The sequence below is a fragment of the Ammodytes marinus genome (assembly GCF_949987685.1).
Source record: "Ammodytes marinus genome assembly, chromosome: 9".
In the NCBI taxonomy this organism is placed as follows: domain Eukaryota; kingdom Metazoa; phylum Chordata; class Actinopteri; order Uranoscopiformes; family Ammodytidae; genus Ammodytes; species Ammodytes marinus.
The window spans coordinates 6,615,192-6,642,161 of NC_137213.1; positions in this window are offsets into that span (position 1 = coordinate 6,615,192).

Genomic DNA, 26,970 nt, shown 5'->3' on the forward strand with positions numbered 1-26,970 from the left:
GAGAGCCAGCAGAAAATGAGTGTGCACAGGGAATTGATTTACCATCATCAGATTCTAAAGACTTGGAGCAAAGAGAAGGCTTGCACTAGCTGCCTTGAAATTAATGAAATAAAAAGCAGAGGAGTTCAAGGTGACCTGACGTGACCCTTACTATCTGCTTCAGGCTGTTGCCACGGAGTAGAGAAGACCAGCTACTAGACTTCTGTTAATGGGTATGGTTCATTTCATCAGAACAAAAAGGTAGGGAGAATATTTGTGTCCCCGAAGAATAGAAAGGAGTTCAGAGATGTTTAAAGGCCTACTTCACCGGTTGGAATATGAAGGTGTATTGAACTCGGAGATCCTATTTAGTATAAATGTGCAAAAAAAAAATTAAATCGGATCATTTTAGCCTGAGAAAAGGCAGAAAGAGTGTTTTATGGTCTCACTGTCTAACCCTACAGTTTCCTTCTTGTGACATCACAGTAAGGGTTAGGATTAACAGGACAGCTGGGCCAAGGGAATACTAAGGGAAGACTGAGGGAAGAAAAACCTCATTCATTATATTATAATAGTTATTTTATAATGATAGAACGCTGGTTCCGTATGGGTGAAGTATTCCTTTAAGTTTGTATTCTCACAGGATGTTTGGGCAGCGATTTATGGTGCACCCTTGGGAGAGCTTGATCAAAGCTTAGCTAGGAAACTACTGGTTAAAATGCCTACAATATTACATCGAGTGCAATAAAAGGAAGTTTAGGGTTAGGGTTACACTCACTTCCAGCTATCAAGAGATACCAAATTCATATGTCACACTAACAAGAACTATCTTATGCATACTGGCCCTGCAGGATCAACCTACATGGTAAACCATCTGGAACTGAAGCATCATGCTTGCATAATGCATGCCGCTGAAATTGTACTTTTGTTATGGAGCATAGCAACATCAGTTACACACAGCCTCAGAGCCTACACCAGAACTAACATTTGCTTCCTTAAAAATATAACAGTCCCAGTTATGTCAAGTTACAGAGAAATGGAATTGAAATGACATGGAAACTGCAAGCATTGCGTCTGTGCTTGTCCTCCGAATTAACCAAAAATTATAACATTTGTCAATTCTATTCAGAATGACACAAAGAAACATATTTTGATCTGCTGGCCTCTGATCAATATTATGGCATCAATTGTCTTTGCCTTCTAAAACTACAAACAAATTAACCATGACAACTCTATGGCTAAAGGTACAGTGTGTTATATCAGAGTTTTTAGGGGCATCTAGTGGTGGGATTCTGTATTGCAACGCTCCCTTGCTGGCCCATCTCTTTGGGAGAATTTGCAAAGGTTGCCTCAAGTATTTCCACAATATCAAGTGTCGAGGTGAAGATCTTCGGCTACCAACAGGTGCATTCTTGGTGGACACCATCTGTTATAAAAACGTGGAAGGCCGTTAATGTTTGTCCGTTCTGTGCTACTGTAGAAACATGGCGGATCACAGAGGCCCTGAGGTGTATCAGATCGAATTTCAGCTCCTTCTGAGCTCGGGATCGGAGCTGAGCCTGTAGGCATGGAAGTTCAAAAGAGGAGCTATCGGGAAATCATCTATATAAAATGTTTTGTCCTTAGCTTAGGTGTTGAGGGAGTCGTATTGTAGTTTTCCTATTTGGATTTAAATACCAAAAGCTTATTTTACTATCATTGCATCAATAATCAGAAAATGGCACTGTCCTGCAAAATATAATACTATCCGAAGCCACGGGCCAGCAGAAAATCCTGACGAAGTTGATTCATCTCTTTTTAAATGGGGATGTACAGTTCGTTGCATGGCATTGAATAGAAGTGTAAACCAAGACACCAAGACATTTGTGATAAAGAAAACATTAAGACATTGTTAAGAAATGCAGCCCAAAGTAAATAGCTAATCTTCTGAAAACATCTGACTTTTTATTTCTGAATGCATTTTTATTTTCCTTGGCCTTTGGAGTGTGTCTCATCCCTTGAGGGTGTGATATATGTATGTAATACAGTCCACTTGAACACCACAAGGATTTATTGCGGGTCTGGGGGATTGGACTGCAATGTAATCCAAAAAATACACACCTGCAATAAATCTGCACTAGCTTATTATTGTGCTTCTTCACAACAACAATCTGTTGAAGACACCTGGCCTGTGAAAAAACTGTTTCCTGGGGTCGACTATAAGTTGTCTTGTTAGGGTCATCGTGGCCTAGTGTCCTGAGGAGAAGGACAGAACAGTATCAGTACAAAAAAAAGACACACCATCATTCATCCATAGCTACAGCTTGTACTGGCATTGGAGATTAAAAAAGGCAAAACAACTTGTTCGGGTGTTTGTGTACATTCATTCATCTTATCTCAACTCAATGTAAGACTGACTTTCACAGATAGGACCATGTGTATTGAAATGATAGATTATTGATACCGTAGCATGTTCCATACATTTTGCACCGATTGGCTTATATGTCAAGTGAAAACTCTTTCTAATACAAAAGGTCAGGGGCCGTATTCACAAAACATTTTAAGGCTAAGAGTAGGTCCTAACGTGCTGATTTAGGAGTAACTCTCAAAAATAAGGGGCGTTTCACTCCTAATTTTAGGACTCCTATCTTTTTTAAATAAGTGTAATTCACAAAGCATTTTAGCGCTAAAACTAGCTCCTAAATCTATGAAAAGCTAGGAGTCCTCAAGAGGACTCTTAAGTCACTAAGAGTAAATCACAGACACTCATTTGATGGTGTTTTGGATAGCTGTAAGGGGTTAATGATCTTAGTAAAGCTATATTTAGAAAGTATAGACACATTTATATTTATTAAATGTATATAATAAAATATTTATTAAGTTCCTTTTCCTGCAGTTGCTTTAGGTTTACGATGCACTGAAAGTTACTGTTGGTGTCACGTTTGGGTTTAATTTCCTACTAGAGGCCTATATGGCGCTTCGCAGCATCTCCTCCGTTCTAGAGGTCCGCTACTGTATAGTTGCGCGTCTCGCCTTTTTCCTTCCGCATGCACTTTACGATTTCGCCGGCTGTTGTTTCTAAATGGTGAATTTCCCGGTTTGTCGTTGTCTGGCTATTGCTGCATAGTCGCCGTTGAGAGAAATACAGTGAGAGTGCATGGCGTGCAGCTCTTCAATGAGGATATTTTTTCCGATTCAAATAATTGTAAAATTTAAAATGAATAGACCTAGGTCAGTATCTTGGTTTCATGTTAAATCAGTGTCACTTGTCATTAATTGTATATAAAAACTCTTTACTTTAATACAGCGACACAATATGGATATCTCCCACAGTGTTTCTATCATAAATTCACTCTTAGCTCTCATTCCCTCTCAGCCAATCACTGTAGGCATAGAAGGTATGAACATGACATCATCCATAGCAACAGGGTCAACACCGCCCTCTAGTCTTAGCTTAGGAGTCCCTCCCATTCCTTAGTAAAAGTTGGTCTTATCAGCTTTGTGAATAGGTTTTAAGAAATTACTCCTTACTAAGAACTTTTAGTGCTCCCTAGGCAACCCGATCTCACGCCGAGGCGTGAGATACACACGCATGGACCGGCGTCTAACTCACACGCCTTGCCTGACCAGGGCGTCTCTATTACACGCGCACCTCCGTAGTCAAGATGGCGGTCGCGACAGCGGCCGCCCGTAGTCAAAATGGCGGCCGCGGTTGTTTTTGTCTATATCATAACCTCTCCCTGTCCCCTTGCCCTAACCCTAACCACCGAGGGGGCTGCAGCTAGATAGTATTGAAATGCTGGGGGAACATGTGGTGCTATTCCTGGGACAACATGTCGGCCCCTGTTGGTGCTATTCCTCCGTTCATTTAGACTATTCCTCCATTCATTTAGACGGCGGGAGGTGCGCGTGTAATAGAGACGCCCTGGTCAGGCAAGGCGTGTGAGTTAGACGCCGGTCCATGCGTGTCTATTAGACGCCTCGGCGTGATACCAGGTTGCCCTAGGAGTACTCTTAGTGCTAAGATAAAATGTTTTGTGAATACGGCCCCTGACCATTGGATTCATCAGTAACAAAACTTTCCTTGGGAGACCTTATGAAAAGATAACATGCTGAGGGTTAGTAGCAGGGACTTAGCTGGCATACGGCTGGTCAGCAAACAGCATGTGTGGCCGAAGTCCTGCTGTTAAAGCTCCCATATTATACACTTTTCGGTTCTATTATACACCATATTATATGGTCTTAGTGGTCCCTAATACGTTTTTCTTTAATTGTTTGCTGAAAAAAACTTTCAGATAATTTATTGTACTATGCTGATGTTCAGCTAATCTCACAATGGCCTATTTTAAAAAAAAGAGTTGCAGGTCCCCTCGTAAATATACAATCTTTGAGCTCCCCCCGCCCCCTGTCCGGAAGCGAAGCCAGATACGCCTCGCCCTCTGTCTGTCAGGGCCGTGGACCAATAAGAAATAGGGGTGTGGGCTGCACAGTGGAAGCTTCTGGCTTTACGGTTTGTGAGGTCAGAAAAGGGGATAATTCTGACTGGAGTGTTTTTGGGGGGAGGGGTGGGGGTTTCAGAAAAGGGGAGAGTGAGAAAAGGAGAGATTGTTATTTTTTTTGATATTTTGGCAGTCTCTAGGCACACCGTGGACGCATGGATATGTTGGAACACATTTAAAAAGTGCATTTAGCATAATATGGGACCTTTAATGGATAAACTCTTTTTGCATGTTCAGCAAGCTCAAATAGCTTCATCAACCTCTCTTTGTGTTTACAGTACATATCCATTTTGTGTAAGGTCTGTGTCAGAGATAAGGTCTGTGTCAGAGATAACAGTGCACTACTGTACTGCATTTCCATACTGCAAATGATGGTATTGATTGCAACTGTGAATATGTGCTGAAGGAACAGCACAACTACAAATAATCGTAGCCTGTGGTTCCCTGAATGTCAACTGTCAAATTAATGTTTTTGGTTGAGTTAAAGTAAAAAGACGATTATCTTGATTGAATGCAGCCCAAGAATGCAGTTTATACTGTAGGTCACTGTATCCCAGAATAGGAGGCATAATCTTTGAAATTCCTAATAAAAAAGGGAACTGGCCCGTGTTCTGCTTTATCATGATGAACTAACAGTGTAACTAAAGTGCTTTTGAAGACAACTATCTAATGTCATTTATCAAAATGGACTACCAAATGTGCTTCAAATGAGCTCCCTCTGTTAATTACATCCGGATAGGAAAAAAGCTGTTCAAATGCACCACCAATTTTATAAATATACTTAAACCTCAAGTGTCTCCTTCTATCAAGTAGAAGAAAGCGATCAAAACTTGACGAAATGAGCTGCCTTGTTTTAAAGCACAGTTTAATCACATTTTCTGAGAGATTATTTCCAACCAACTCAAAGGCCTTTTTTTTCAAAGTACTTGTCTGATCTGATCCACTACCTTTCTTCCAAAAACGATCTATGTTGTCTATGTGAGTGGGCGCTGGAAGAAAGGGGGCGGTGGGGTTAAAAGCTGTGACAGACAGAAGAGAAACCGGTGATGTGTGAAAGAATATTCCACAATCAGGGCTGCATGCGCTCTATGAATCCAAGAGTGAATAGACAGCAGAGGGGCGGGAGAAAAGAACCGAGTGTGTGAATGATTTTTCCTGTAAGCAAAGAAAGCTTCTGAGAGCTCCTCCAAGGTCACATATGTAACCCCCCCCCCCCCCTCAGCTAGATTGGAAGTCACCACTTGATGTTGCATAGGGCTCTTTGTACTGCCACTTGCCTTCTGACAAGCGTGTGCGTGCCTGTGTGTGTGCGTTATGAAGCCCTTGTCACATCTCACTGTGTAGGAAGGACATAAGTGCCAACATTTTTTAAATGAGCTGCAAATACTGAAAAGACATCCAAAAGGCAAAAGCACAATCACAGTCATTAATGAATATGTCCACCAAAACACATGAATAAGAAAGAGAGGTAATACGACAAATTTGCGGTCTCACTTAAATTGTTACCACCCAGACACGCCGGCGAAGCTTCCTTCTTTCGTAAAAAGTCGCAGAGCAGCTCAAGCCGGTGCCAAGCGGAACACTTGGAGTCGGTGAAGCCTTTTCCCCATTTGTGAAATATAACACATACAGTGAGATGCATAAGCGCCTTACATCTAATTGAAGAGATGTTGCCGTTTAACACAGTGGAGAAGCCGGCATTCAAGGCAATGCTGCAAACATTTGACAAGCAATACGAGGTGCCCGGGAAAAACCTTCTCGGAAACTGCAGTCCCAAAGATGTACGATGCAGACAGGGCATCCGTTCTAAGTGAGCTTCAAAATGTAGACTACTTTGCCGTCACCACCACTGACATGTGGTCAAGCGTCAATATGACCACGTACATGAGTCTAACTGCATTTTCTGACCCCGTACTGAAATCTAAAATCACGTTGCCTCAAAACCATGTTTATGCCCCAGAACCACACAGCTGACAATATAGCCGAGGCTCTCCGCAGCGCTTTTCAGGAGTGGTCCCTGGATGAGAGGAAGCTGGCCTGCCTAAGGACAGACAACGGGGCCGACATTGCTGCAGTAGTCAATCAATTGAGCTGGCCGTGGTTGAACTGTTTTGGACATAATTTACACTTGGCAGTTACCAACGCCATGGCAAGCGTGAATGATCGCACAGGTCGAGCAATGAGCCAGTGTCACACCTTAGTGGGAGCTGTCTCCCATAGCTGGCTGAAGAGGCGAGAGCTCCAAATCCCACAGCACGGGCTAATAATGGTAAACTATCATTTTAAATTGAATATTTTTCTTACTTAATAAGAAAATGCCATTCAGCCTTCATTATACCAACACATAATGACATAAGTTTCAGCGTTTTAGCCTTACGACATTATCCACATATGATATTCAATACAATTTTGGCTAGCTGGAATTATTTAAATTATTTTTCTTTGTTTACTACAAATACCTTGAAATGAATTATCATTAAAATGTAGCTTTAAATGTATTGATACATGTGATTTGCATATTTACAGGACTGCGCTACGAGATGGGGGACAAAACAGAAAATGGTGGCGAGAGTCTTGGAACAAATCCCGGCTATTAAAAGAGTTCTGGATGACCGGCGGCATCAGCATCTTATTCCAACCTGGCAGGACATTGCAGTCCTAGAGTCGTTGAACGCCGCCTTAAAGCCCGCGGCTGACTTTACCGACCTGCTGTCCGGCGAGCACTATGTTACGGTGTCATCCGTTAAACTGAACCTCCTGATTGAAGATGTTTTGAAACCATCAGACGAGGACACCACGAGGAGAAGTACAGACGAGCTCCCCTACAATAACTTTTGGCTAAGGCCTGCTTATTGGACCCTCGGTATAGGGCCAATCATTTTGACAATGACATAGAGGATGAATCAAAATATGCACTTATTGATGAGGTGTTAGCTATGGAAGACGGAGGGAGCGGTGCCAGTGTGTCAGCTGTGGAGTACGAGTCCTCGGCGCAGACGGCAGTGCCACCACCAGCAGCAAAAAAGAAAACCCTTGAAGACCTGCTGAAGTTCCAGAGATCCACCTCCGCAACCATACCCAAGAGAGTCTGGGCCGATACCGAACTGACACGCTACCTCTAGGAGGACCCTATAGACTCACACGCTGACCTACTCGCCTGATGGCGCAATAACCAGGCTAGATTCCCTCTGCTCTCCAAAGTTGTGCGCAAGTACATGTGCTTATGTGCAACAAGCGGCGCACCATCGGAGAGAGTTTTCAGTGTCGCTGGAAACATTGTTACTCCTCTCCGCTCCTCTCTTAAACCACATAAGGTTAACATGCTGATTTTCCTTGCGCGCAACAGGACATAACCCAGGTATACAGGTCCTTCTCATTAGCATATTGTGATAAAGTTGATTATTTTCCATAATGTAATGATAATAATTTAACTTTCATATATTTTAGATTCAATGCACACCAACTGAAATATTTCAGGTCTTTTGTTGTTTTAATACTGATGATTTTGGCATGCAGCTCATGAAAACCCCAAATTCCTATCTCAAAAAATTAGCATATTTCATCCGACCAATAAAAGAAAAGTGTTTTTAATACAAAAAAGTCAACCTTCAAATAATTATGTTCAGTTATGCACTCAATACTTGGTCGGGAATGCTTTCGCAGAAATGACTGCTTCAATGCGGCGTGGCATGGAGGCAATCAGCCTGTGGCACTGATGAGGTGTTATGGAGGCCCAGGATGCTTCGATAGCGGCCTTAAGCTCATCCACAGTGTTGGGTCTGGTGTCTCTCAACTTCCTCTTCACAATATCCCACAGATTCTCTATGGGGTTCAGGTCAGGAGAGTTGGCAGGCCAATTGAGCACAGTAATACCATGGTCAGTAAACCATTTACCAGTGGTTTTGGCACTGTGAGCAGGTGCCAGGTCTTGTTCTTCAATTGATCTGAATGTTTTAATTGTTGTTGTCTCTTTGTAAGCTTGTTGTGTATTCTCATTGTATATTGTGTATCTGTAATTCTCGACGTCATTGTAAAAGAGGGTAACCCTCAATTGATCTTTCGAGAATAAATAAAGGAAAATGAAAATGTTGAAAAATTAAATCTTCATCTCCATAAAGCTTTTCAGCAGATGGAAGCATGAAGTGCTCCAAAATCTCCTGATAGCTAGCTGCATTGACCATGCCTTTGATAAAACACAGTGGACCAACACCAGCAGCTGACATGGCACCCCAGACCATCACTGACTGTGGGTACTTGACACTGGACTTCAGGCATTTTGGCATTTCCTTCTCCCCAGTCTTCCTCCAGACTCCGAATGACATGCAAAATTTGCTTTCATCCGAAAAAAGTACTTTGGGCCACTGAGCAACAGTCCAGTGCTGCTTCTCTGTAGCCCAGGTCAGGCGCTTCTGCCGCTGTTTCTGGTTCAAAAGTGGCTTGACCTGGGGAATGCGGCACCTGTAGCCCATTTCCTGCACACGCTTGTGCACGGTGGCTCTGGATGTTTCTACTCCAGACTCAGTCCACTGCTTCCGCAGGTCCCCCAAGGTCTGGAATCGGCCCTTCTCCACAATCCTCCTCAGGGTCCGGTCACCTCTTCTGGTTGTGCAGCGTTTTCTGCCACACTTTTTCCTTCCCACAGACTTCCCACTGAGGTGCCTTGATACAGCACTCTGGGAACAGCCTATTCGCTCAGAAATGTCTTTCTGTGTCTTACCCTCTTGCTTGAGGGTGTCAATGATGGCCTTCTGGACAGCAGTCAGGTCGGCAGTCTTACCCATGATTGCGGTTTTGAGTAATGAACCAGGCTGGGAGTTTTTAAAAGCCTCAGGAATCTTTTGCAGGTGTTCAGAGTTAATTAGTTGATTCAGATGATTAGGTTAAGAGCTCGTTTAGAGTACCTTTTCATGATATGATAATTTTTTGAGATAGGAATTTGGGGTTTTCATGAGCTGTATGCCAAAATCATCAGTATTAAAACAACAAAAGACCTGAAATATTTCAGTTGGTGTGCAATGAATCTAAAATATATGAAAGTTCAATTATTATCATTACATTATGGAAAATAATCAACTTTATCACAATATGCTAATTATATGAGAAGGACCTGTAGACCTAAGTCTTACATTATTTATTTAGGCTCCAGCAGATTCATATTTCTTTTCCATTTTATTTCATTAGAAAAATATACGGGTACTTTTTCATTTCACGTTTTATTATTTGCACTTAAAGATTTCGCCTAAACAATCTGCTTCTTTTTTTTCTCCAGTAAATGACTATTTATATAGCGTCATATTGCGCACCATTGCCGCCTTCTGTTCCATATCTAATAAATATTCAAGTGTTGAAAAACCAAACATCTTTCTTTCTGTCTTTTTTTTAAGATGCATATAAGACAAGTTTGAGAGGAAACACTGAATTAAGGTTAAAAATGAAACCTGAATGATACCATTTACAAACAAGTTGGCTTAATAAATATATAATTAGGCCTAAAAAGGGGGTGGAGCAAATATATATCACATACAGCACTGTTTAGCCACCCTGACTCAACGCAGGCGGCACCGCGACAGCCCTTGTAATATCTTAATTTGCTTTCTTGCTGTGGCTTAGATGAAAATATTAATACCACAAATCCTAAGTGTCAAGCGGCATCCATTTCGCTTAGCTTCGCACAAAGACAGTGAGTAGCAGAAAAAAGGCTAGCCTGGTTCTGTCCAAAAGGTTTGAAAATCCTCCTAGCACCTCTAAAGGTCACTAATTAACACTTTACGTCTCATTTATTAACCAAAACAGCTTCTGGCTTTTGGCTCTCATTTAGTCAAACTCCGACACCACAAATCAAAATTCGCTTACGTAAGAATAACTATGATTCTGTTTCAATAGATCTTCCCTTGACGTTCAACGCTAAGGGACAGACCATAAAGAAGTTCAGGGGCGAAAAGAGCACAGAAGAAGGCTGAAAGAGAAAGATGAACTAAAATCTCTCTTTGATATGACAAGATCTGAGGTGTGGAAATGATCTTTGGTGCGACCTTCTTGTGCCTGTTTCACCCCCTGACCCCCCTCGGTGTGCCTGACACGGTTGAGTGCTTTCTCACAGACTTCAAGGTCTCCCGTCACACTGCTGCTGCCTGTCACACTGCTGCTTGTCAAACTATTCAGTGTGATGCCAGTTCACCGGCTACCTCGTCTCTCCCTTATCTTACTGGTTTACTGTCATATTACAAAAAATGTCCTGGTAAAAAAAAATACCAACATTCTTGCAGTTATTGTCTCCTTTTAAAACATGTTGTTGTCAAGAACAGCCACCAAAAGTGCTATTAAATGAGATATTCCTTATTTTGCTGTAGCCCATGGAAATAAAATAAATGGCTTTCATGTTTTTTTCTGAAAGACACTCTTTGGTTCTATGTACACTGGCATTGAAATCAAATGCTGGTGTAACAGTGTAAATAATTACTTGGCTTGAATGTTAAATTCCTGTCAAACTTGGGACTGCAACAAAAGGTTTTTTTGTGTATTTTATTTTGAAAGTCTATAGCGGAAGTTGGTTTCACACTTAATGCTGGGCATTTTGCTTTGCGCTCAGAAGGAAAATGCTCTTAACACTGTTGGTGAGTTGCTGCTCTGTTCGCTCAGACATTAAGTCAATAATAAGTGAAAACTACGGTTCATATAATGTGTAAATTATCAGCATTTGTTGTATAACATGCTTGACTAACAAGGCATCTTTAAAACCAATAGTTTCGTTGTTTTGTGACGAATTGTTGTAGTGTTTGAAAACGTTTTGGGCTAGCAGCCAACATGTGTGAGGAATGTATTAGCTAGTTACATGAGGTGCACGTGAACTGTATGATCATGCCAAGCTCCCCTTTGTATTTGTAGTGCGAGCAAGAAGACTGCAGACTTTTCAATTAATGCACACTGGTTGTGTTGCGATTCCATGTTGTTGCAGGTATGTTTATTTGTGTTGTTTTAAATGCAATGTTGTAATGTGTAATTAATATGAATGCTCTGTTTTGATATTAGACTATGTAGGTTGAGCTCATTTTGAATGATGTCAATACAAGTTATAGCATTTATTTATTGACTGTTGCTCACCATTGCAGATCATTGGGATGTTTTATGTTTTTATATTTTATTTACAAGCATGTTTTTAGAACCAAAATGTTATACCACTATACGATCAATGTCAGAAGGAAAATGCTCTTAACACTGTTGTGCGAGCAAGAAGACTGCAGACTTTTCAATTAATGCACACTGGTTGTGCTGCGATTCCATGTTGTTGCAGAATAAAAACCAGTGCAGTACTCCACCCAACCTGACCTGAGGTCCTGTCATTCAAACAGCAGAAGAATTATAACATAGGTCACACTGGCAGAAGCTAAAACACTGGCATGAAAAAAACATCTTTAGACGTCTTCAGACTTTTAAAAAAAACAGTCTTATTCAAGAACTGACCGCAGTATTCCACAAAAAGAAAATCCCAAACTTTACCCTTTGAAGCCTGCTTCAAAATGTATAGGCTCTCTGAGGGAATTCAAAGCTAGTTCGCCCAAATACCTACAGCACAAATTCATACGTCCGCATCTCCCAAACAAAGAGTGGTGACAGGAAAAGGAAAATACCTCTGTCAAGGAAATAAAACATCAAACAAAGAGAAAGGGGAGAGATAGACATAAAACAAAACCAGAAAAAAAGACATGTATGATGCAGTGGGTTTCATTTTCTACTCAAAATCCCACACACAGAATCACTGTTATCTGGTGGTGTCATGAAAAGATGGATCACAGAATTTTTATACCCAGCGCTATTCCTGTGTTACTTTGTAGGTTACATTCACTCTAATTCTCATCAGTTAAAGCATTCGGCCTCTTTTAAATAGCTATTTCCAATGCATCATTGGCACGGTTGATTATCAATAATTTTTTATTAAAATGACTGACGCTCTTACTCACTTATATATGATTTTGCTTATGCGTTGCAAACAAACACACAGAGACACAAACTGACAGACACAATCTTTCCATAATGTCCACAAGCTTACTGTCCAAAAGTGAGGACCAACCCAGCAACTACAGCACTGGAGGTGTACAGTTGACATACAGTGGCCGATCTGGAATAGGAAGGAGAGTATGGCGGTGTTACTTGTTATGGTCAAGCTCTCCCATGAATGAACCCCGGGAAGGGAGGATGAACAGAATAATTAATGGGGTCTGTCAAACAGGAGATAACTGGTGTCCTAATTGATAGACTGAAGCAGTTTGCTTCTCTGATAGGAGCTTCTCAGTTTCAAATGGTTGCTATGCCTCTTCTTCGTATTAATAGTGTGTTTGCCCTGCTCCCTTGTTGCCTGATATAAGCTTCCCCTTGGATAGTTAATAAGACACTTTAAATGTATGTCATATCACTGCTACTCAGATGATATTCAATTGCATGTCTCATTTAAGTCTCATGATGTAAAGCAATTCTTATTAAAGCGGCAACGAGTAACATTTAAATATCTTTTAAACAGCCTCATGTTTCCTCTCATAATCATGAATTACCTTTAACAGCAAACGAGACCATCAGTGCAAAGAAAGACGTTTTTATATAGTTTTTATTACTGCATTTGATCTGGTCGTACACCCAGTCCGATTTTCGGTTCGCTCGTGCATGCTCTATGGTCACATATCCGTATTGGTCGCAGATTTCAGTATGGCGCAGGAACGTGATTTGAGAAGCCTATCACTCCAGGTGAGGGAAGGGGATAGGGAGACCAGATCCCAATTCACCAGATGTGGGACAAAGACTACGTTTGTGCGGGACAAAGTGCCGTTTTTTTTGCAAAATAAACTCGTGTCACCACCGGTAATGCCAGAGACACGGCTTTTTATATTAAAAAAACACTATCTTTAGATCAGCGCGCAGCAGTTAAGTTAGCTACTGTTAAACAAATAGAGCATTAAGGCTGCGGCTTCACATTAAAAGCATTTCACTGGCTTCACATTAGCATTTCACTTGACAAACGTGAGTTGGCTTTTATTTTTGAAGTAACAGGAAGGTAAACGCTGAAGCACTGCAGGCAGCACCATAGATATATATAGAACACTATAGACTACAGCCCAGCAGCCCGATACACACACACAGACAAACGGAGACTGCTGTCTCCTCACAGCTATCGGATAAATGCCAGATTATAAAACACGCATTTAAAAAGGGGGGCTCACTTTCAATAACAATGCGGGACAACGTCTCAATTTGCGGGACGTGTGAAAAGTAATGGAAATGCGATCTGGTCATCCTAGAAGGGGAGCGGGAGCCTTGTTTGAGACAGTTATTTGTCGTCATAATGACTGATAACGGGGCTGAACCATCAAAGAAAAAAAAGAAAATGCAATGAAGAAAAGCTAAAAGGGAGAGTGATAGGCGGGCGGGAGGGCGTTGCCAAGCAACGTATACACAATTTCACGGAGTGAACCTAGACTGCAGTGTTTACTCCTAAATGAATGAGCGGTAGCCTACTAAAACAAAGTTTACTTTGCCTCACCAGCATCATCAGATGACCATTATTCATCTCAAATAGTCATTATTTACAACAACATAAACACATTACCTCATCGTGATCCCTAACTAACTGCCGTCTCTCGTTCATTCGCTTTGTGTGGGGACACATACTCGTTCAGCTCCGTGAGAGGTGACAATGGATCAACTCATTGCAATCAGTTGATGCTGTGTCACTAACCACTCTCACCGAGCCAAAAAGAGTCCGGTGCCCTCACACTTTCAACACACGGACACGCACTATATTGCTTCCTGATTATTTGAATCTTGAGGCCCTGCACGAGCTAGAAAACAGCTTCACGACAGCTGGCGTCGTAAAAATACTACCGCTTTTGTTCAAAGGTGTCGCCAACGTGCCGACTTACTCGTTGTAGCTTTAAGCCTCATAGCAAGAACTTTTTAAACAATGAAAATAAAAATGTAATGACATAATACTAAATGTAGGTGTCCCTACGGACTAGGTTCTGATATTGGAAGTGTTGGATTTGTTCCAGTTTTTTCATAATGTTCAGTTAAGTTACTTTATTAGTCAATAGTTACATTGAAATTCGTCTTTCCGCGTATCCCCTCTCAAGTTACCACACTTCGGAGGGGGTCAGAGCGCAGGGTCAGCCGTAATACAGTGCCCCAGGAGCAGTTTTGGGGTTAAGTGCCTTGCTCAAGGACACAATGGTAGAGATGGTGGGCACCGTAGAAGTAATACCAGTGTTGTGAAATTAATTCAACCAGGAAAGCATGAAGGACAGAGTTTCCAGTCAGGAGGTAAAGTTAATAAAGTGATCTTTATTTCACCAAAAAAGCAGAATAGATGGCTCCGTACAGTTAAGCGTGCACGGTCCTTAACATGAGAAGTCAACCTAGAGTTAAGTTCTCAAAGAGAAGGCGCTTAAACAATGATGCGCTTGAGATTATATAGGGATTCCTCTTGTGAGGTCCCATAGGTCAAAGTCAAAACATGATGCAGGCGGGGCGTACTTTACTATACGGGGCCTGGATGGGAGCACTTGAATATGGCCATTCACATCGGCTCTCTCTCTTCCAGGGTTCATCTTCCTCTTCTTATCAGTGATGATCTGTGCATGTTGTCGAGGTGCATTAAGTGGGGGGGCCCCTTGTCAATCTAATCTAATCTAATCTGGTGCCTGGTACATGTTCGACTGTCAATGGTGTCAATTGGCACGTCTTGTCATGCAATAGTGTACATCTTCATTATGCAACTCTGTCTTATTCTAAGTGAGTGTGTGTGCGCTTTAAGGTCAACCAAAGTTCTTTACACGTCTCACTTCTGCAATCTTACAGGTGCTTAGGGTCAGTTTAAGTTCCCTGCAAGTGTCACTTCTCTAATCTATGTACAGACAGCCGAAATAAGACTGTCTGGTGATTCAGACTCTCTTAGTGACCTTTCACTAAATCTGGGTTTGTATGTTCTTAACAACCAACTGTCAAATGTGTCTTGTTATGTAATGATGTACTTCTTCATCTGCCACTTTCTCTGTTCTGTGTTTGTATGTGCTTTAAGGTCAGTCTGAGTTCCCTGTAAGTGTCACTTCTTCTTTTGTAAACAGACAGCCGTAATAAGACTGTCTGGGTGATTTTTTACTCAATCTAGGGCCTGCTAATTTAAAGCTATTATGTGTAACATATGAGTGGGCATCTCTAAAAGTTAATTTTCTCTACAAATCCCCCCTAAAAGTTAAAGTTGGTTCCACACCTATCAGATGTGGAACCAACTTTAACTTTAGTGTGCCTAAGGCGAGCTAATGCTAAGTACTGATAAGCTTTTTAGGAGGAAAAGGGCGGATAGAGCTTAAAGGGCGAGACTAACCTGGGGAAAATATTTGAGATCAGATTCAAAAGGATAAAATAAAGGTTTTAGCTTAGAACAATATAAGACTAGTTCACCTTGTAATCATAGCGGGAAATAAATGGAACAAACAGAAATTCACTCAAGGGGTGAATTCCACCAAAGAGACAGGCACACAAAAGGCAACACTAAGCAAGGCCAGCTGGAACAAAGGCACAGTACAAAAATCATAAAAAGGCTACAAGTCAATTGGTGGGTGCTAACAGTGACTGAACTCAAACGGGAAGTAAAAGGGAAACACATGATTAGAAAAAACAATGATTTTTCAAAAGATTAACACAAAAACACATGGAAACCTTCACATCAGGGAATCAAAGACAAACACAAAGGGTTAACATTTCAAAATTCACAGACTAAGGGTGATTTATTCGTCAAAATCAAAAACCCATATCAAGGGGTCATTGCTCTGAGAGCACAGTCAGAGCAAACATTTACTCTAAGATTGGGGCCTTATCAACACAGGAACATAATCAGGTAAAACATTTTTTAACAACAAAAAATTGGTTACGGCTTTTGTCTTTGTAGACAATTAGATTTAACTTAACCTGGTTTAGAGCCAACACATGGTTGTAATCAGTTTAACTAACCTCTTCTGAATCGTGAGAGGCCGTAGGAGAATGGTGCACAATTTGTGAGTGGCGTGAAAATGCTCCAGACTAACATAATTTACTTATAAGTACGTTCAATTTCTGCGTACATTTATCACCACCTAGGTTTAAGCTCACCTTCTCTGTGAATGTGAACTTGACCCGCACCCACTCTCCTACCTGGAGTCTTGCTAGGAGTTGCCTCCCGGTACAGTCTGCTGCACCTGTTTAACACAAAGCTTGAGACAAACAATTAGTATTGACAGACAGACAATTAGCACAGTTAACATAGTTAATTTGCCAGACATCAGAAGAAGGTTCGCGACCTCCCTCTTCTCATGTCCTTGGCTTAGCAGCAATTCATGAGTGAAGTGTGTGTGAGTCTGTATGTGTATGTGTGTGTATGTGTCGCACCTGGAGATGTTGTCATTGATATGGGCCTGCATAATCTTAACCCTTTTATACCATGAAGTATTGTAAAACTCAATAAAACAATAATGAAAACACTGGAAAAGAAAAACTTAACCTACTGAAGTCCCTCAATAGTCCCTTAATATGGACAAATGTAAAACCTTAATGATACCAAAAAAGAATGAAAGTAAAACAACCTGTGGATTTATTCAAAAACCTAAAACCTAAGGAAAAATGCTCATCCTTTTGTAAAGGGTAAAACAAAAACAGTCTGTTATTAAAGTCAAAAGTATCCTAATGTGCTTTAAGGGTCAATTAAGTTAACCCACAGCACCTACTTGTTATCTAATTTGTAATGGCACAAGGGCAATCACTTAAAGCGGCAACGAGTAACTTTTAAATATCTTTTAAACAGCCTCACGTTTCCTCTCATAATCATAAATTACCTTTAACAGCAAACGAGACCATCAGTGCAAAGAAAGACGTTTTTATATAGTTTTTATTACTGCATTTGATCTGGTCGTACACCCAGTCCGATTTTCGGTTCACGCGTGCATGCTCTATGGTCACATATCCGTATTGGTCACAGATTTCAGTGTGGCGCAGTTACGCGATTTGAGAAGCCTATCCCTCCAGGTGAGGGAAGGGGAGCGGGAGCCTTGTTTGAGACAGTTGTTTGTCGTCATAATGACTGATAACGGGGCTGAACCATAAAAGAAAAAAAAGAAAATGCAATGAAGAAAAGCGAAAAGGGAGAGTGATAGTCAGGCGGGAGGGCGTTGCCAAGCAACGTATACACAATTTCACGCAGCGAACCTAGACTGCAGCATGGACTGCAGTGTTTACTCCTAAATGAATGAGCGGTAGCCTACTAAAACAAAGTTTACTTTGCCTCACCAGCATCATGAGATGACCATTATTCATCTGAAATAGTCATTATTTACAACATAAACACATTACCTCATCGTGATACTAACTAACTGCCATCTCTCGTTCATTCGCTTTGTGTGGGGACACGGACTCGTTCAGCTCCGTGAGAGGTGACAATGCATCAACTCATTGCAATCAGGTGTGTTTAGCACTTACTGGCATTAGTTGATGCTGTGTCACCCATAGACTCACGGAGCCGAAAAGAGTCCGGTGCCCTCACACTTTGCTTTCAACACACGGACACGCACCATATTGCTTCCTGATTATTTGAATCTGCACGCCCTGCACGCTGCCTGCCCGAGCTAGAAAACAGCTTCACGACAGCTGGCGTCGTAATAATACTACCGCTTTTGTTCAAAGGTGTCGCCAACGTGCCGACTTACTCGTAGTGGCTTTAAGTGAGGTTCAAATAAACTAATCACTGCCTGAATAAACCTGAATTCAAAGGGGAAACACAGGGCCAAATAAAAGAAATAAAACAAAAGAAATAAATCCAGGGGAGAGACGATGGGGCCTGGCAACAGACTAGCAACTCTAGAATGTCATTGTCTCTGGTGGGTTTGAGCAGTGGTTCTGCATTTTGTGGGCAGAACTGGCCTGTAGCAGGTACAGGGGATTCATCAGTCTTCCTTTTGTGATGCATAATCCAGTGTATTTACTTTTCACTTCTATCGTATTAGTCCATGGCGTCCACATCGCTGGCTGTGGGATATTGATCACGTAGCACTTTTCATAGTTCATTGTGAAACACACACAGTGAGGTGTTTTCAGAGCTCTCTGATGCTTGCACAGAGAGAGCCACTTGTGTCTGTAGTGTCTATAATTCTATTCCATGCAGGCGGCATGGACAAACTGTATTCTATTATCCGGTGGTACATGTGGGCTTCAGTTGTGGCCACATGCAGCGGGTCTAGGGGCAAAACAGGTTGAGAAGACTGTCCCCTCTTCTTCTGGAATTCATGCAGCGTGTTGTGGCTGGAGGCCCAGAAGGGTTATCTTTAATGTCTGTGACAGTGGTCAGGGGTGATTTGGAAGTGGTCAGGCACCCAGAGGCTTCTTCCTCTTTTTCTTTCAGATGCTCCACAGTTCTTTGCAAATCAGTATCAGTATCCTATCCATCGGTGGAGGTCACAGTGTCATTCACCATGTGGCTGTTCAGTCCTGAGTCTTTGCTCAATGTCCAATACTTGTCCCATATTTAAGATCCTTAGGCAGTATAGGGAAGTTTGAGCACAGCTAAGGAATGTTCGGGGGAGGGATGAGGTCAGGGATCATCCTGCTTGTCCATCTCCATGTTGAGGACTGTTCATCTTTGTGGCAGGTCAATAAAAATAAAAGTGTTCCCCCTATGAATGTTAATCATTAAGTACTATAGAGAAACTAATCAGCCTAAAACTAAGTTATCCTGCCTTTGCAGTGTAACTAGCTTTAAGAACCACACAGCTGAAACTAGAGAGGGAGAAAAGAAAAAATTAACAAAACCAACATTAATTACTTTGCAATTGCTCTATTCGTGAAACGTGCATCTTGAGAGGACACAATAGTATCCGGGCCTTTCAGGCTACACCCAGTGTTCTTCATGCCCTTGCACATTCCTGGCCTTAGTGATAAGGGAATAGACTGACTGAGTGTCTGGCTACTTTTCCCTCTTTTTATTTTCTCTAAAAGAAAATAAACAATAATTTCTGAACACACCTTTACTTTTTAAACATCAAAAGTTAGCCTATATCAAGACACTAATGCGTCTGTGGAGTACCTTTAATTTGAGATATTTGAAAGCCTTAAAGGAAAACAAGAAGTAAACAAAAACAAAACAAAAAACTCAGTGCACCTTTAATTTTGTCCATTTTGATTATCAACTATTAGGGCGCTATTGCTTGAAACACCACAAAGGGTGTATGTAACCTTATGAAAAAGAAAGGGAATCGTAAATTAGACTTGGTTTTCACACAAAAACATAGCTGAGTGCACCTTTAATCTTGCATAAGGTTAGGGCAGATTCAATTTTCTGAAAGAGAAACCTCAGAGTGTGGTCTCAAACTGAATTTACATGAGTGCTATATATGTAAAGGATACAATTGAAATAATTATAAGGGATTATACACGTAAATTAAACCTTTTAAACCGATAACAGTTATTAGCCCTGCTATTAGTTCCACCATTGCGCATACCAACGAGAACAACTCCCAGGCTTGTGTGTGTGTGTGTGTGTGTGATGGATATTTAGACGTCAGAGTGTGTGTGTTATGTGAGTTTGAGGTAGTAATTCTTTTGTTAGTATCTGAGCTGAGGTAAACAACAGACAACATGCATTTATACAGCGTACAATTAGTGAAATGCTGGTGTAGAGGCAGGAGAGTATATAAGACGGTTTCCTATGCAAATCACTCAAAAACAAATTTTCTACACAGGAAAGCAATACTCAGATCGCATTAAACAAAAATATTTTCCCTAAAACGAAATAAAAGACCAATCAACAGTCCATTGTTCAGCCAAACCATATCATATAAAACCCTTTTGCAAGCTGTAGTGTTTTTTTTAAAATGAGAAACAGTGCAGGCTCTATTTTATTCTTATTTATTTATTTTTTTAAAGAAAATCAAAACCCTCTACTCTAAGAACGAACAGACGTTCACTATTCTTCGAATAATTCCCGATTGGAGCTGAATGGCACAGTAAGGCCTTACCTTAGCACATACAACATCAACCAGGCAACAGTGCCTTTAAAAGGAAAATACTCTAGAACAGTACACGACCTCAACCACGGCACAGGCCGAAAAGTAACTAAATTCACACCCGTAGGCTCGTCCTGTGAATTCAAAACTACACACTCAAACACGGCACAGGCCGTAAAGTAACTAAACTCACACCCGTAGGCTTTTTTCAGTGAGTTCAAAACTATTAATTTACACACAACACAGGCTGTAAAGCAACTAGACTTCAAAACTATTAATTTACACACAGCACAGGCTGTAGAGCAACCAAGTTATCAATTCTGTTGAACCCATTCACACGCATACGTGCACACTAGACAAGATTATTTTACGAAGTCACCGACTCTGCTGTAATGATTGTATTACAATTACCTTAACAACTACGTTTTCATACTCACTCAGAAACCTGATCACATAATTTGGATATTCAATAGACTACAATATGCAGAGTTCATTTAAATAGGTTCTGCTTACCTTTAATTGTGAGATCTCTCTGTGATCAGGTTTCCGAGGTCAGTCTGAAGACGGCAAAAGTCCACTGGAACCCTCGGCCCAATCACGCCTGGTCCTGGGGACGAAGGAGGAGAACGTAGTTTAGAAACTTTTTCTCCAAGCTATGATCTTAAATAACCATCCTCACGCTACCAAGTTTGTTGTGAAATTAATTCAACCAGGAAAGCATGAAGGACAGAGTTTCCAGTCAGGAGGTAAAGTTAATAAAGTGATCTTTATTTCACCAAAAAAGCAGAATAGATGGCTCCGTACAGTTAAGCGTGCACGGTCCTTAACATGAGAAGTCAACCTAGAGTTAAGTTCTCAAAGAGAAGGCGCTTAAACAATGATGCGCTTGAGATTATATAGGGATTCCTCTTGTGAGGTCCCATAGGTCAAAGTCAAAACATGATGCAGGCGGGGCGTACTTTACTATACGGGGCCTGGATGGGAGCACTTGAATATGGCCATTCACATCGGCTCTCTCTCTTCCAGGGTTCATCTTCCTCTTCTTATCAGTGATGATCTGTGCATGTTGTCGAGGTGCATTAAGTGGGGGGGCCCCTTGTCAATCTAATCTAATCTAATCTGGTGCCTGGTACATGTTCGACTGTCAATGGTGTCAATTGGCACGTCTTGTCATGCAATAGTGTACATCTTCATTATGCAACTCTGTCTTATTCTAAGTGAGTGTGTGTGCGCTTTAAGGTCAACCAAAGTTCTTTACACGTCTCACTTCTGCAATCTTACAGGTGCTTAGGGTCAGTTTAAGTTCCCTGCCAGTGTCACTTCTCTAATCTATGTACAGACAGCCGAAATAAGACTGTCAGGTGATTCAAACTCTCTTAGTGACCTTTCACTAAATCTGGGTTTGTATGTTCTTAACAACCAACTGTCAAATGTGTCTTGTTATGTAATGATGTACTTCTTCATCTGCCACTTTCTCTGTTCTGTGTTTGTATGTGCTTTAAGGTCAGTCTTAGGCCTTTCACACCGCCGCAAAATCGGCGCTAGTTCTGGGCTTGTTCGGAGTTAGAGCCAGTGTTTTGGTTTCACACCGCCAGAGAGCCTGCTCCGGGCCGTAAAAACCGGGGGAACTCATACCCCAGGATTGAGCAGGGTTTGATAAGAACTGCTTGCGCGAACGGTTGGGGGAGGGATTATCCTGACCAACCAGAGCAACTCAAACCTCATGCCCGCCATATTTAAAAACACCGCTACTACGAGACGTAAACATAACATAATTACCGAACGTAGCGATCAAATTGACCGACGAGAATAGGCTGTATGGGTCCTGTTTGCTAAAGAAAGCAAAGCGAGAGCCAACAAGTGTAAAAATAAGACGTATTCGCCGCTGTTGTTGTGCTTAAAGCTAGCGGTAGCTTTACCGTTAGCCACAAGAGCAGCGGCGTCGGGTGACGTACACACACGTTTACAGTGACGTCATGACGTTGCTCTCTTGCCGGCTCCATGGCTGTCTCCGGTCGATGTGAAACCAACCGGTTCATAACTGGGATAAGGCTGTAACCAGTTTTGAACTGACCCCAACACCAGCCTGGAACTGACTCTTGGTTCATTTTGGTGTGAAAGGCCTATCTGAGTTCCCTGTAAGTGTCACTTCTTCTTTTGTAAACAGACAGCCGTAATAAGACTGTCTGGGTGATTTTTTACTCAATCTAGGGCCTGCTAATTTAAAGCTATTATGTGTAATATGTGTAACATATGAGTGGGCATCTCTAAAAGTTAATTTTCTCTACACCAGCCACTACTAGTTTTACAACTAACACCTTCCTGTCAGGTGCCGGCGATCGAACCAGCAACCTCATGGTTACTGGTCCGTCACCTTTCCTCTAGGACATCCTACTACCTACTTTAGGATTACATTGTTAAAAAGGTAAGTGTATTCATTCTCAGAAAAGGATTTTATAACCCTTTAATGAGTACCAAGTAAAAAAGGATTATTAATGCATCAAACAATGTCTTTGGTTGTCTGTCAAACTGTAGGCTGAGCTTCCTTTGTTTAAAGAACATGTTAAATCAAATGTACATTCTTACTTCAACTGCTTGGTGGATTGTTTCATAGTAAAACAGTAGCAAACCCTTTTCCTGCAAATGTGCCTGCAACATTCTCTACCAGTCTTGATATTGTCACCTTTTGTGTCTGAAAACTGCCTTTTTTTCCACAAATTATGTTCACTGTGTTAGCAAATAGTGCTTCGGATCTCTAAAATAAGGAAAATGAAAAAAATACATAGAAGTAAACAATATTACAAGGTAAGAAAACAAAAGGTTCACAGATCACGACGAGAAGCAGAACAAAGATAGGGAACTGAGTGAGTGGGAGAAAATGAGAGCAGATACAGACACAAAAATGAAAAACAAAATACAAATAACTAAAGACAGGCAGATGGGTAATTGTGTAAAAGTGACAAACACTATATAAATTGAAAAGGAAGTGGACTATGTCTTTGCTCCAATATAAAGGATGGAATATCTGCTGCACAGACAGTTGTCGTGTGGCAGAAGCAATAGTTTGATTGCAATTTAAAAGAAGAAAAAATACTTATCATTTTCAGTGATAGCAACCATGACAGCTGAAATTAAGAAAACAGCCCCACAAACAGAAATTGATTTAATTAAACTGAAGTGTACTGACAACAACATGAATACACGGTGTTGAAGGTGGTGTAATTAATTCAATGCTTTTTTGGAGCGTGACATTTAATACAAAATGACAGCAGGACAATTACTGAAATACATTCTCTTAGTAATGACTGGAAAACAACACCATATTAAACATCCCATGCTGAGGTCAAGTCACTCTAGAGATTATGCAGATCTCACACTTGCTGTCACATTCTTAAGTGCAGGCCCTCCTGCATTGTTATCCACCATACTTCTTCTTCTTCTTCTTAGTTCCGTGGTTTTTCTAGCTCCATTTCCTCCCGTATTGTTACACAGAGAAAATGCAAACATTTCACAGAACGTGCGTCACCACTCAACGGGGTGTGTTATTATTCACTATTTTAATTTTCCACAAGGTGGCGCTGTTATTATCCCAGACTGAAACAAGTTTTAGAGGCCACGCCCCTCACTACGTAAGTCCCTTTGACTTCAACACAAAATCTATCACGAAGCCTCGTGGGACTACGATACACATGTCTGTTAAAGATTAGTAGGATAGCTTGAGAAACATGGCCGCGTGTGACCAAAAGGTATACGCAGGGGCGGGGCTTAGCAGCTAATTGGCCATACCCCATTGACCAAAGGTTCTATCATCTTAAAACTTGCTGGATATGTGCAGAACACGTGTGGTAGCACGTCCCCGAAGGCTTTTCGAGCAGCTTTTGTGGGGGCACCACAAATGTGAAAACCATAACTTTCAATCTGCCTATTTGCAGCCTGTGTAGGTACACATTTATTAACCCGTGTGTGTGTGTGGTGCCCTGCAGATACTTTCTTTGATCAGCCATTCATTGCCTTGAGGTAGAAGTGTTATTCTTCAGTAATATCCCTTATTTTTTATGTCCAATACTTAAAATGGACAGTGAACAAAAACACAGCAGTTTATGACTCCTTATACTGAATATTCTCCTGGTGAGTGATTCAACTTCATATTCTAAAAGCAGTCTCTGCAATCAATTTCAAGGCGAGAGCTCGGCATGAGACAAAGGTGGGCACGCCATGGTATCACAAATGATTCTGTTCAAACAGCCATTAGCTGGAAAATATAGAGCTTGGAAAAGCTTACAGAAATATACCTCCTCACATCTTAGTTATAAACACCTAAACTGAGTTCTGTTTGGATCACATATTTCATTATGCATGCAGCATGATGTCAGTCCTGCCTTTTCTTTCACAGCTTGATACATTTTCTGTGGATGTGTACACATTAGAACTTAACATAAATAAACAGGCCTACATTTTTTCCCCGTAACTCTGTCCATTGTTAATTGCCAGTCGAGCAGCTCCAGGGTTTGTTTACTGGTGCTGTTACCAAGAGAATTTTGACTCTAGTTTCTGTCTGTGGGAAAGACCTTCTGTTTGCGTACAGATATTGATTAAACTGTCTAAGATCGGGAGAACCATATGGAAGGGCTGTTTAGGGAGGCTACTACTGAATTTATAATCCATCAAGGTACAAGTCATGTGAGAAAAGAGGAAAACGAAAATAAATCAACAGCTAAAATTAAAACAGGTATTTTGCTGCCCCACTGCCTGATTCAACGTTACACAGGTGCATCTGTGAGCCCATGAGCTCACAAGCTAACTCTGTCTGCAGGGCGGACACATTCAAATCCCTTGAGGCACATTTATTGCTTTCAAAAGTAACCCATACCCTTTTCTGATCTTGCACCGCCACCAATCTCAGCATTAAAGCTTTTGCCAGTGCCTCCCAAAATGCAAATGACTATACCTTGCGCATTTTGACGTTTTTCCACTCCGTGACTCAAAACTACTTTAGGTAATGCCACTTCATAAAAGTACCCGAATTCTAGTTTAAAGGAAACATATGTAATTGTCATGTAAGAACATTTGATTAGACAAGTACAGTATGTGAATGTGAATATTTTTCCTTGAGCATGATTAAAGGAATACTTCACCCATACGGAACCAGCGTTCTATCATTATAAAATAACTATTATAATATAATGAATGAGGTGTTTCTTCCCTCAGTCATCCCTTAGTCTCCCCTTGGCCCAGCTGTCCTGTTAATTCTAACCCTTACTGTGATGTCACAGTAAGGAAAAGGTAGGGTTAGACAGTGAGACCATAAAACACTCTTTCTGCCTTTTCTAAGATGATCCGATTTAATTTTTTTTTGCACATTTATACTAAATAGGATCTCCGAGTTCAATACACCTTCATATTCCAACCGGTGAAGTAGGCCTTTAATGTACATACAAATGTCTCACATGTTTTCAACTCATTCTAATCCTGGTTGTATTATCTGCAAATAAGACCCAGAAGAACTAACATGTTAAGAGTCACTCACCAGCACTTGTACACACCACAATACCTGTGGTGTGGTACAATACACAGCATCCAGTAAATCAGCCTCCAACTGGGTCCAAGGACGACTCTTTGTGGCAAGTTGCCTTCATCCGCCCACGCTCTCTTTACATTACCAGCATACACACAATGTAACGGTGATAATATGGGAAGAAAACATGCTGTCAAAACATGCTTGGAGGGTCAAAGGAGCTTGGTGTATAGTCAACTTCTATAAATCAGAGATGAATGGTACACCGCAATAAGATATATTGGAATGTTTTCAATTATGTCAAGGTTACCATGTTTACTAGATCCAACTATTTATTGTAGTACTGACTACAAGTTCGGCTGTAGTTTTCACTTCCAACTTTAAAACTATTACATTTCTGGGGCGCTCCGGTGGCGTAGAGCGCGTACCATATAGGCTCAGTCATTGTCGCAGTGGTCGCCCGCCTATCACTCTCCCTTTTAGCTTTTCTTCATTGCATTTTCTTTTTTTTCTTTGATGGTTCAGCTTTGATGTCATCCCCCTCTCTCCCCATTTCCACTCTCCCAATCTATGCTTCAAACTGTCAAATAAAGGTTAAAACACTGCAAATTATCGTACGTGCCAAGAAACTATTACGTTTCTAAGCTTGAATATTACCAAATTATTCTGTGTCTGAATGAAACGGAGACTGTTGTGATTGAATCTTTCTTGATATGCTGGATTTTGTCTTGACTCAAAAGAATCCATAGCCATATCTAAATGTATCTCAATTGCCGCCATTTGCACCATAACGATGCCATAACCACTATACACCTACAAATCCTGCTTTAGTTTCCAAATGCTGGTCTGGCTCAGGCCTTTGAGCAGGAGACTAATTGAGTCTGCTAGTGGAGACTCCATGCCATATGTCAGTGATTAGATTGATTTGACATTCCAGGAGAGTAAAGTGAGAATGAAAGGTTCCCCTCTGAATTATTCTCCCACTGCG